The sequence below is a fragment of the Rhinatrema bivittatum genome, chromosome 5 (assembly GCF_901001135.1).
Source record: "Rhinatrema bivittatum chromosome 5, aRhiBiv1.1, whole genome shotgun sequence".
NCBI lineage: Eukaryota > Metazoa > Chordata > Amphibia > Gymnophiona > Rhinatrematidae > Rhinatrema > Rhinatrema bivittatum.
The window spans coordinates 191549276-191562993 of record NC_042619.1 but is presented as its reverse complement, the minus strand read 5'-3'; positions in this window follow the sequence as shown (position 1 = coordinate 191562993).

Genomic DNA, 13718 nt, shown 5'->3' with positions numbered 1-13718 from the left:
ATGTTGGACTTGTATCACAGTGTGCACCCAGCATAACAAAGAATTGATGAAAAAGCTTTTCACGTAGCTTTACATATTGAAAAAAAAAGGATAAAAAGGTTCATTAACGAAGCTGTCAATACCCCAGATAAGGTATAATTTCCTTCATAATATGCTTATCTGTGTGCAATTTGCCTCTTTTTTGGCACTGAAACAGACCCTCCTCCGAGTGCGTGTTACAAATATTTTTAGTTTGTCTTTTCCTGCTTTCCTGCTTCATAGTGGATGAATCAAGACCACAGTGGGTAGCAGAGACAATGAGACATAAAGGGCTTTTTTGTACTAACTCACATGGTAAACAGCAAGTTCACACATGTAACCTTCTGGCTAAATTTAAAATTTATAGACCAATTAAAGAAACCTGATCTAATATATTCTCCTCTAGAAATAATGTAAAAGTGTAATATCCATAGAACTCCATTTCACAAATACCTGCAAATAAGTAATTTACCGGTGATGACTATATGAGTTCAAGGGAAGAAGATGTAACAAAGGCATTGGAGCATTTCATGTTCAGAGAGCCAATTCCAAAACTGTTCTTTTCACAGAAACATAGTAACAATGTAAATGGCAGCAGAAAAAGACCATCTGGCCCATCCAGTCTGTCCAGTTATTCTGTTCACACTGCTATGGATGCATCCCAACTGCTACTTCCTGCCTACTACAAGATTTTTCTTCATCCAAGACGGGCTTTTTTGTTGCAAATAAGGAAAAATCTTTTAGGTGGTCACATTTTGTATTCATTCTTTGTACTTCATCATCTTGAATAGAAGATCATACAAAAATCCCGCTTAGTTTCAGAGCTTTTCTTCACTGAGTATATGCTGGCATTGAATACCGGCACCTTTTCTATCACTTGGTTTATTTGTTCTATGATCTCCGCCCAAAAAATAATGCATTTGATGCCACCTCTGCTTCCCCTCTTTTGTCATCTCTTCTTCACAGAGAAAGCTCTTGTGAAAATAGACTGCTGCGTGGGTAGGGAAGTAGGAGAGAAAGAGGACTGTTGCTGGGCCTCTGGATAAAGAGAGAGGGGATTCACCCTGCCTGCTTGGAGGTGTGAGGTGAGAGACAGACATGATCCCAGGAGTGGGGAGAGGGAGAGGGCAAAATAGTATGTAGTGTGTGGAGAAGTGTTATGTTGGGGCCACCAAGCCCCTTTCATTATGTCTGTCTGTGTGTATGTGTATGAGGGAAGGCTTTTGTTGGGGCCATCAAACCCCAGTCATCATCCTTTTGCATATGAGTGTGTGCATAGGTGATCTTAATTTGGAGTTGAAGAATCCCCATTATTATTGTAAGAGGAGGTGTTATGTTTGGTTTCAAAATGCTAGACAACAAAGGTAGGGGGAAAAAGTCCAAGCTAGCAAAAGAAACAACACATTTTAAGCTTACATCATCTCCTGCTGCTGTTGGGCCTGTCTCGGGGTAGATGCATCAAAATCTCACAGCTCCTACCCTGAGACAGGCCCCATGGTAGCAGGAGATGGTGTAGGCTTAAATGCCGCTTCTGCTGCCAGCTCACCAAAGGGGGGGGGGGGGGAGGGTGAAGAAGAGTATTAGGGTGAAAAGTCCAAAAACAGGAGATTTCAGCCTATCAGATTGGGCAGGAGGTTGGCTTACTCCAGGCCTAATCCAATGGGGTGGCAAGCTATTCTTTTGGGGTGGCACGTTCCACTCTGTAGCAATGCCTATACACAATACTCAAAGAGCTGTCACACCATGGCTTGATACAGAGGCAACAAAACATGTGGAAGGAATAAGTCATTAATCTGCATAAAATTCATAAAGCATTCATAGCCATTTTTTTTAAGAAGACTGATAAGGTGTCAGCATAAAGCCAAAAAGTTTGACAAGGGTAGAATGTCCCCTGACATGGGCTGTGATTCATAGGAACTACATCAGGAGGATACCATTCAAATTGTGCATACAGAGTTAATGTGTAAATAAACTGATGTACCATTCTATCATTCAAACCAGGAATGCACTGCTGAGCTGACACAGGCAGAAAAGGTCTGCAAAATACCCAGTAAAGCTTAAGGAGATGAAGAAAGAAATCAGGAAAGCAAAATGTTAAAAGGGAAAAAGGATTGCTAAAGAGGTAAAGCGATGTGACAAAACATTTTTCACATGTATCAGAGAAAGAAGGGAGGCAAGCCTAAAGTGATACAGTGAAATTGAAAGATAACAAAGAGCAATGTATGGAAAGAGACAAAGAAATGGCAGAAATATTAAACAAATACTTCAGTTCAGTGTTCACTAAAGAAGACCCTGGAAAAGGACCATTGTTGGTTGAGAAGACCATTAATGAGGGTGAGGTAGACAAAATTCTATTTATAGAAGAGAATGTATGGGAAGAGCTAGGAAAACTGAAAGTGAACTAGGCCATGGACCCAAATGAATAGAGATGTGAATTGGAACCAGAATCAGTTCGGATTCCGCTTCCGATTCACATGTGGTTTTTTTTTCATCGGGCCCGATCGCGGTTTTGTTTATCGGCTGCGCCCGAGCCGATAAACAAAAAACCCACCCCGACCCTTTAAAACTAATACCTTAGCTTCCCCCACCCTCCTGACCCCCCAAAAAACTTTTTACAGGTACCTGGTGGTCCAGTGGGGGTCCCTGGAGCGATCTCCCGCTCCCAGGCTGTCGGCTGCCACTAATCAAAATGGCGCCAATGGCCCTTTGCCCATACCATGTGACAGGGTATCCGTGCCATTGGCCGGACCCTGTCACATGGTAGGATCACTGGATGGCCCGCGCCATCTTGTGCTCCTACCATGTGACAGGGGTCGACCAATGGCACCGGTAACCCCTGTGACATAGTAAGGGCAAAGACTATCGGCGCCATTTTGATTACTGGCAGCCAATGGCCCGAGTGCAGGAGATCACCCCCGGACCCCCGCTGGACCACCAGGGGCTTTTGGAAAGTCTTGGGGGACCCTCCTGACCCCCACAAGACTTGCCAAAAGTCCAGCTGGGGTCCGGGAGCCACCTCCTGCACTCAGACGTCAGCTGCCAGTATTCAAAATGGCGCAGATAGCCTTTGCCCTTACTATGTCACAGGGGCTACCGGTGCCATTGGTTAGCCCCTGTAACATGGTAGGAGCACAAGATGGCGCTGGCCATCCAGTGCTCCTACCATGGCATCCCCCTCATACTAAGCGGAAGGGGAGACTGAGGCTGGAGTCCTCTGCCCCCATCTCAAATACCCCTAGCCAAGCAAAAATACAAGGTTTCTGCAGCCTCTGCAGCGGGAGAAGTGTCCACTGAGGGAATAGGTAAGGAACAAAACCTATCTCTCCAGGACAATCAAACATCTTTGTCCCCAGGTGCACCTGGAATTCCCCCACCTCCATATATTGGAATCCACAGGGAATCCTCCAGGCCTTAGGGGAAGGAACCAAAGGGAACCTGGAGACAGAGGGAGCCCATGTGGAAAATACAGTAAAGTCTATGGAGGAGGGAGGTGACTCGACAGGGGAAAATCAATTGATTTTCAAGACCTGTCGAGTGGGGACAGCTATTGCTGGTATAACTATACCTAAAATAGATAAACCTAACATAATTACATTAGAAACAATCTGGCAAGCAATAACAACAATGGAAAAATCAATCTCTTTATTAGCTACTTCAATGAATAATTCTCAAGATATGTTATCTTTAATTGATCCTAGGATAAATAACATGCAGAACAAATTGAAGATGTTACAAATAAAATAAAATCTGTCCAGAAGGTACAAACAACAATGATTCAATCGGAGTTTAGTTTAAAAAGGAGATTAGAAAATATGGAGAATAAATTAATTGCGATATTTAAACTTGAGAGTTTTAAATTTTCCTAATGTTAAACTAATTTCTCCAAAAGAGCAATTTAAAAAATATCTCAAAGATGTGTTATTACTGTCTCCTGATAAGATGCCAACATTTTCAAAAATGTATTTCTCTCCTTCGATGAGAAATGGAAATGAAGCTAAGCAAGAATGTCTTAACATTAATTTGGATTTAGATCTAAAGGCCTATCTGGAAACAAATTGAACAACGAGGTACTCTACTAGTTTCATTTAATTTTCCATCAGACAGAGATTTGATTCTGAGAACATTTATGAAGAATCAAAATAAAATGTTCCTTGGCCAAAAATTACAGATATATCCAGATATTGTAAAAGATACGCAGATTCGTAGGAAAATTTTTGTTGAATTAAGTCAAGAAGCCAGAAAGTTAGGGGCACAGGTTAACATCAGATACACGTGTAAGTGTCTAATGCAATATCAAGGGAAGAGGTACATTTATTATGAACCTGAGCTAATGAAGAATTATTTGGAGAGTCTAAAGACAATACCAGCAATGTCTGACCAACCAGGTGAATAACTTTAAAGCTGCAATATTTTCTCCTAAATTTGTGACTTGGATAATTGATTTGTTCCATTTTTTATGTATTCTAGACTCTTTGTATTCTTTATAACTATGTAGCGAGAATGTAAGTTTACTGATATATGGATTTAAACTTTATTTTGCATTATATGGTTTAAAATTGATAAATAAATAATAATAATAATAAAAGAAAACCAACGCTCAATTTTTTTTTAAATTATTTTTTTTACATTTTTTGCTCCTCCAACTTATTATTGCTAGGATATTAAGTTGGAGGGTATACATAAATGCAGTATTTTCTGCTTTTCTATACATTTTTTGGTTGTTCAGAATTTAACGCCTGCCCTTGGGTAGGCATTAATGTTTTACCATAAAATGTGTGGATTGGCCGAACATTTTGTTTTCAGTATCCCAGGTAAATAAATAATTGCCTTATCAATATGCATTTGCATGTGATGAGCGCTATTAGTTTCGTGGGGGAGGGGGGTTGGTCGCACGTTTTTAACACTCTAAATCCTTTACTGTATAAGGGGAGATTTTATGACCATGACATTGAGCAGCAACAGAAACAGGATCTTCACTGGAATGTCAAAGCAAGATTAAGGTGGCAATGAGAGATATAGTGTTCATAAATGTAGACAAGTTAACAGGGTAGGTTTAGGAGTTGGGGAGGAGAGGGGAAGAGGGAAGAAGGTTAGGTTTAGGTTTAGGGAAGTTCCCTCCCATCTGCTGCTTATTCATTGTGGATATCCTGAGAACAAGACATGTTTGTGGAACTTGAGGATTGGAATTGCCCACCCTTGGTCTACATTTTCCATTGTAGGGTTAGGACATCGATCCCAATCCTGACCTTCCAAAGTAACTGTTACCCCATCTAAATACTTCAACCTATCACCCCTCCAACCTTATCCCTATTCCCCTCCTTCCTGCCTCTTCTCTCTCTTTTTTATGTTCCCCATGGAAAATTGTATCTATTTTCTGTTAACTTGTCTACATTTATGACCTCTATATCTCTCATTGCCACCTTATTCTTGCTTTGACATGGACGTGTGTGCGGGCCTTTTAAAATCTACCCCTATGTATACAACTATATCTCATTCATATTCATTGTGGCTATCCTGAAAATCAGACCTATTTGTAGCAATCAAGGACTAGAGGTGCCTACCCCGAATGTAAACAGTGGACTTGATGTTTGCAATGGTTTCCAATGGAGAAGATAAGCATCAGAAAGAGGATCCATAGGAAGTAGGGAAAAGGAAAGAATGCTGCTGGTCTGAGAACAGAATGCTAAGCACTGAGAATTTCCTTGCCTTATGGCCTACCTGTTGAAGGAGTGAGAGGAGGTAGATGCTCAATACATAATGGATTGTAGTGTCTTGTGTGCTTATAAATTGTTTTCTTCCATGTTAAGGTGTTATAATTGAGTTTGAGTAAATAAAATCGTATTGAAAATAGGGAGATGGGTAAGGCTAAATTGAGGAAGTCTATTTAAGAAGAACAAAAACTGGAGGTGGTAGGAGATGGGTAGGGTTGAAGCGTCTTAAGGGCTAACTAAAATGGATTAGCACAAATCTTGGGATTGACATCATCTGTTCCTCTCCCCTCAGAAGAACTAGCTTCCACTAAGCTGCCTGCTTTTTCTACAAGCTGTGAACATTTAAGTAAAATGGGCTAAATACCAGATTGACTGCAAAGCTGTCCTTCCAGTTGCTCACAGGATGCCCTCGTTCTACTGTAATAGACCAGAGCTAAGCCCTATTTTTATACAAATAGACACCTTAAAGTACCAACTGAAATAGACTAGCACAAATCTTTGGCTTCAAAGTCTCCATCATCTCTCCCAAAAGCAGTAACAACTTCTTAGCTATCAGCTTTCACTACAAGCTGCAAGCATTTATGTCAAATGGGCTAATTATACCAGTCTGACTGCAGAGCTACTCCTCCACACATATTCTTCTCATGAAATGCTGAGCTTTCCTCCACATCTCTCCTGCAAAATACCAAATAGCTCTAACTTTATCTCACCAGATATGGAGTCTAACCCATTTTCTTTTCATGAGACATTGATCTTCAATGGATTCCTTTTTTAACTTGCATAAGTACTTTGCATATATTTTAAAATCTAAGTATGCAACCACAGTCTTTTAAACTTTAAATCTTGCTTTTGTTGACCCAGTGTTTCAGTGGATCCTGGGTTTATTTTCCTGTTCAGATTTTCTGCTTGCCATGTCATCTGAGACTGGTGATGTTGAGGAGCAGTGTTCAGAAGCCTTGAGAAGGAGGGAATTGTCATCATAGTGACATCTAATGGCCAGATTTAGGGCCTATGATTGCTGGGTTCCAGAAAAAGCCTTCATATATAGGCCCTGGTTGAGGAATGTTGTTATAAAAGCTGATGGGTAGTTGTAAATGAAGGCTCATGATGTCAGATCCCAGACCTAAATCTGATTGCACTAGAAGTCTAAAACATCAAGAGGAAACTGCTAGGTAAAATTGCAGTGGTTAAAATCTTTCTCTTTTACTTATATCATTATCCTCCAAAGCTGCATTGAAATAAAGATCAAGAAATGAGTCATGGGTGATATATGTTTTATTGACCTAAAAATATATTTGTGACTAGTTTTCAAAGTTATTCCTCTTTGATCACCTTAGATTGTGTAAATATATTGATTATAGTCAATTGACTGATATCAATGCTGTGAGGAAACATGTAAGGAATTCCCTCAGAACACCTTAAAGGACCGGGTTCAGTTATTTGTACCAGTTCTCCTTAAGTCCCAACTCAACAAGGGATTTTGGGATAGGATGGATCAGGGCTAGAGGGATGAGGGAGAGAGAAAAAGACTGAAACCTCGAAAATATGAACTGTAAATTACAATTGTTTTGTTGAATTGAACTTACCAGCTAACTTGTTTTGTTTTGTTTACTATTGCTTAACAATAAAGAAGCTTATAAAGATTGTTGCCAGAGTCCAGTCTGGAGTCTGTTCTCTGGTTAGTCCTCAATACTTGGCATCACAATGTACTTCTTGCATTTTGCTGAGGTACATGCTACTAACTATATGGCTTACCTTAACAACTGGCAGTGTTTCACTTGTGCTTTGGGTCCATGTGTTCCTTGAAAATATCATTCATTGGGGATTTTACAAAACATTTTGAAGACTAGAGGTACCTATAATCAGTGGTGTACCAAAAGTATTTGGCACCAAGGGTGTATACTTCCTTTGGTACCCCTCCCCCCAAGGTTCACTTCTATGTCCCCCACCCCACCCCAGCGATATCCGGATCTCCTCTCTCTCACACAGGTTCCCTCTCTAGCACACAATTTCACACACCCCTGCACACATGCTCCCTGCATTACTCTCTCCTCACATATACACACCCCTTCACACAAGGTCCCTCTCTCCCATGCAAACATGCACCCTCACTCCCATATACACATACCCAGGCTCTCAATCTCTTACACACATACACACACACAACCAGGATCCCAATCTCTTACTTGCATACATACACACACACACACACACTCACACACCTCTTTCTCAATCACATAGGCTTATGTGTGGTCATTCTGGCCTCTCCCTCTTCAGCTGCAGGGGGGATAGACTCTACATATGGCTATCTGGCTACTCTCTTTACTGTCTTTCACCACGAGTGTGATGGGCTCTGCTCATAGTCCAATGGCTTCTCTTTTCTGCTGCAAGCAGGATGGGCTCCACTTGTGGCTGGTGATCTCCATGTACTTGTGCTGAAAGCAGGAATGGGCTCCTCTCGTGGCACGGTGGCCTCCTTGTTCTTCTGCTGTGCATGGGAAGAGCTCCGCTCACAGCCACTGACCTCACTGTTCTTCTTCCGTGAGCAGTATGGGCTCTGCTCATGGCCCATTTTGCCTCCCTCTCCTTCTGCTGTGAGCAGGATAGGCTCAACTTGCGGCCCAATGGTCTCACTCTTCTGTCAAGAGTGGGATGGGCTTTGCTTGTGGCCGCCGACCTTCCTCTCGATGGCACTCCTCTCCTGGCTGGCACCAGGGGCAGACCACCCCCATGTCCCCCCTTAATATGCCACTGCCTATGATAAAACTAAAATATAAGGACAAATTGTAGACAAATTGGTATTAGTTATACAGGTTGGATAATCAAAACAATTAAGTTTCTTTAGAACCAGTTCTTTGGAATACTTAACTCAAATGCAAAAATAATTTGTAGAGATAGGATTGTGGAGAATTTAAGTTCAGTCATATCCCTTCATGAACTAGTCACATTAGCTGCTTTGTAATAGCAAAAGATAGTTTATTGCTTTAAGTAATGTAAATCAAATAAATAAATTAATAACTATATTCTATCTGTGGCTGAAAATTAAAGTAACAGGAAAAAAACAAAATGTATATGAACTCCACATCTGATTTGTATTCAGTCCTTGACCACTAAGCAAACCAAATGATTTCAGACAAGCTGTTTCCAGAAATATTCAGTATTTGTCAACATCATCTGGGCTAGTTTTAGGTAAACAATGCAGTAAAGCATGAAAAGGAAACCTGCAGAGACTTGTCTATTTCAAAACTTGTACAGATCTGTATGTGTTGTGTTTTCAAATTCTATTACTAAATATGTGCTCAGTCTTGTTCGGTGCTTTATTCTTTGTTTTAGAGCAATTTCACATCGGAAATTAAAATGAGAATGCTGGAGGAAATTTACAGTTTGTGAGAGGCAGTTCAGAGAAATGTTCACATGGTTCTAGAGACAGGATGGATAAAGAAAGGTAGAATGAAAAACAGGAGTTCTGGCATCGAGTTCATGAGCAGATTCAGGTGCAGACTGCATACAGTAATAAGGGGGAATCACACAAATCAAAGCCATTTCTGTGGGTAGAACATAACATTTTATAAAAGGAAATGGACTGTTTGGAAATTGCTCACTCTCAATGTTGGTAAAATTATGCACATTGATCTAGAACATGCATAATTTTTCCCAATATGGATGCATTTCTCAGCGTGCATTTAGGTCGGGGAAGGGAAATAACATTTTCCAGAAATAGTAGATGCCAATCACTGTAGTACTTTTTCCTGGAACATTAATCAAAGCAAAGCTTATGTGCCTAGCTTTGTTTTGATTTTTGCTGCAAACCCTGCAGTAAGAAGCAGCTTTGGTGTTTGCATCAACGTATACAATTTGTTTATTGTGTCCATTATAACACAGTAGATAATGGCAGAAAAAAAACATCAACTGGCCCATCCGGTCTGCCCAGACATTCTTGACTATACTGCTTGAACACATTAACAGAACCCTTATCCACTCTTTCATATCTTCCGGCTTAGACTATGGCAATCAGATCTCCTGGTGAGCCATCTCTCTCTACTGCAATCTATTCTAAATTCAGCTGCTTGACTTATCTTTCGCCAAAGTTGCTATGCTCATATAGCCCCTCTTCTGAAGTCACTGCATTGGCTTCCTGTCTGCTCCTGCATATAGTTAAAGCTGCTCTTTCTCACCTATAAATGCCTTTCACTCTTCAGCTCCTCTTGTACTTCTTTCTACACCCCTCTTCATGCACTCCACTCATCAGGCAAGTTATTCCTATCTGTGCCCTTCTCCTCTACCACCAATTTCAGATTCTGAGCTTTCCACTTAGCTGTGCAGTGTACTTGAAATATTCTTCCTGAACTGGTGCGTCATACTCTCTCTCTCAATGTATTTAAATCCCATCTAAAGACTCACCGTCTTGAAGCCGCTTTTAAATCTTATCGCTTATTGTCTGCTTTTAGTTTTAACTAAATGTCTTTTCTTTTTTTTTAACTATTGTCTTGTTTTATGAAATTCCCCGTCTTTTATTCTGTATGTTTGTCTTATCAGATTGTAAGCTCTCTCGAGCAAGTACTGTCTTTTTTGTGTATTTGTACACTGCTGCTATAGAAATATTAAGTAGTAATAATAATAGTAGTAGTAGTACACTGCTAAGGATAAATTCCAGCTGCAGCAAGAGAATGTAGAAACTTATAGGATACCATTCCTTATCTAAGACAATTGTTGTCATCCTTCTCTTTTGTACTTCACCCTCTTGGTAAATTAATATACAAGATCCCCTGTTTAATCCACCCTTCTTTTTTATGGTTAACTTCAAAGCTTTGTAGCAATCTAAATAGTTTCAAACACTAGCATGAATAATGACCATCAGACATCCAACCTCCTAGGACCCTGTGGCCTTTCCAAATTATACCCCACCAATAACTTTCTTCACTCATCCAGACAACATGGGGAGATCATAATCTGCCAGATAGATTTGGCTACTTGAGTACCTATATTTAATTCCCTTATTACGGTATTTTTCAGCCTGCCAGACAGACCTGTCTGTTAGCTAATTCCACCATAGTAGAGATGGAATAGAGACAATAATCAATCATGCAGGGATTTCAAATAATTCAAATAAATATTCTACAATATTTCAAAAGCAAATATGTGTGTAAAAAGCCATTTTACATGAGTATATATATATAGACCTTTTGAAAATTACCCCAGGAGTTCTATGCTTAAAAATACCCACAGAAGCAAATTTGCATGTACTTTTAAATGTACTTGAAAGGGGCATTCCTGTGATTGAGTTAAGGTGTGAAAACCATTTGCTTGCAGATTTTCAAAAATGGTAAGTATGCGAGTAAATGTGTGAATAAAGATGTGCACCTCTTCCCATGCAGATGTATATGTGTGCATGTATACCGCACAAAGGTTCATTCACACCCATTCATTGTCAAATTACACTTAAACAGGTAAAGTCTATTTTGAAAATTATGACTGAAGACCACGTGTATTTTGTATACACACACAAACACACACATCACTGTATAGAGCTATGTTATAAAACTGGGCTCTTACTATTTATCTCTGGAGTAGATTCAATGATTTTGCAACCAGAAAGGAGATTACAGTGAAGAACTTTTAAGACAGGCCAGTGAATGCAAATATTTGGTATTCAAAGGTGAACAGATACTGTGCAGGAGGTAAAATAGGGTAAATAGGTTGAAAATTGGCATTTAATTAAGCAATTCTAAAACCACCCTGCTTCAAGGCCCAGAATGCATTAGCTGTCTATTTTCCATATATATGTCATTATTATCAATTATTAGATGGGCAAATATATGCAGTGATGTCAATACCTTATAGAAAAAGATGGAGTAAACACACTAAGCATTGGTTCTGATGCCAACATGATCAGAGAGTAAGAAATAATACCTGTCTATATTTCTATGTCCACACTGACTCATTTTTATCCTTTCTAAAACACTTGTTTGATTTAAGTAATGTATCATGTATGTTCATATACTCAGATTAATAGAGAGGCAATGAAATGAAAAAGCACTGATTTGGATAAGGAGTGATATACTACAAGTTTCTGTGACTTGCAGCTCAATTATATTCATGCAATGTGGACAGGAATAATTAAACAGAATGGCTTGTCCAGTTGGTCTCTTTCTTCTGTCTTTTAGAGTGTTACTACTTTTGCCCCAGATCCATAGGAATCAATGAGGGAAATCTCAGCACTCCACATTGTAGTGGGTTCTGCTACAGTATGTGGCATTTGCCTTCTAGTCTGTATTACATAAACAAACTAATAGGGTCATTCAAAATGCATTATGGTGTTGACGCCATAATGCATGCAATAATTGTGATACTGCATGGCGCAAATGCACATTTTTTGAAGGGGTAGGATTGGGGAGGGGTTTGGGTGGGATAATTAAAATGAGGGGCAATTGTGTTTTGGACATTGAAGCGTGGGCCCTTGATTGCTGTAAGAGATGCCACCTCCCACAGGACGGGGCCCTGTGGGGACTTGCAGCGATAGGCTAGCTCAAGGCAGAGATGGACACAGAGAATTAGCTTTATTGTACTGTAATGTAGATGGTGTCCTGAGGAATGGGTGATGATTCCAGCCAGGAGATGAGGAACCAGATGGTAAAGTTCTGTCTGTAGGCTGCAGGGTGGAAACGGCAGTTCCACAGTCTCACCAGGTCCCAAGAGGGAGATGGGTCCGGTAGTGGTCCACAAAGCGGGGTAGGCTGAGAACCCAAGCTTAGATGGAGAAGCCAATAGATCCGGTAGTGGTCCGTGGTGCGGGGTAGGCCGAGAATCTATAAAGAGAGAGATGAGACAAAGTAAAGACAGAACTGGAGCGGCAGTACTCGCACAGATGCTGTGTTACAACCGTCGCTGCCTGACGGCTTCACTCTGCCTACCTTTCTTTTTCTGCGACTCCTCCTGCGCCCTGTGGACGTCTGGCTGCAGCGGCTTCTGCCCGCCGTCCTCTCCGATGTCCCCGGACCGGCTTGGGCGCTGCCTCCCGCCATGCTCCTCCGGTACCTTAGGGCGCGCGTGCCACGCAGCCCTCATTCTTATTTCCTCTATGGCGTGAACCTCAGGGGCGTCCCCCTCTGATGGCGTCATGCTGCCCGGATATGTAAGCCTGTTGTTTATTGCTAGTCTTTGAGTTAGCAAGGGATTTCCTATGGATGGGATTCGCTCTCCTTACCCAGCTACTCTGCCTCCAACTTCTATTTGGACTCTTTGCTGTTAATGAGGTACCCGCTCCTCGGGGGCTTCTGTGCTTCTTTCAGGTCACTAACAGGAACTGGTACTCGCTCCTTGAGGGCCCATGTTCCCTGACTCACTGCCTGTGTCCATCTCCTCTTCTACTTGGAAGAATTCGCTACAGACACCATCTGTGAGTACTACTACCATCTACTCCTCAGAGCTGTTTTCCTGGAACCAGGTACTCGCTCCTCAAGGGCCTGTCTCCATTCCAGCACCAATGCCATCTTCCATGGAGAACTGCTGCATGAGTACTTGCCAACAAGTCTCTGTGCCCAGGAATCTGGTACTCCTCGAAGGCTAGTTCTCCCTATCTCGGGGCTTCTCCATACTGGGGCCTCTGTAAATATCTCAGTGTACTCATTTTTCTCAGTTCTTCTTCCTACAGCACTGCTACCAGAGAAGTCACTGTTCCAGCACCCTGAGGAATACTAGCCCAGCCGAGCTCCATCTTCTACTCACTACCGCCACCTCTGGTGGCTTCAAAAACTGTCTAATAAAAAATATAATCTGTGTTTGTGTGTCCGGAGCCGAGCCTGACCTGTGTCCCCTCACGGGACATCCCCCCATGGGAATGGTCAGCTGTCACAGTGTCCAAGGGTCCACCCAAACCCTACAAAACAGAACAGATTGCTAACTCTATGAATCCGGCACAGCTCAATGCCCTGCAGGCCATACTGGGCCTGGCTCGGCGCATTGCTGAACAACAAGAAGCATTGGAGAAAC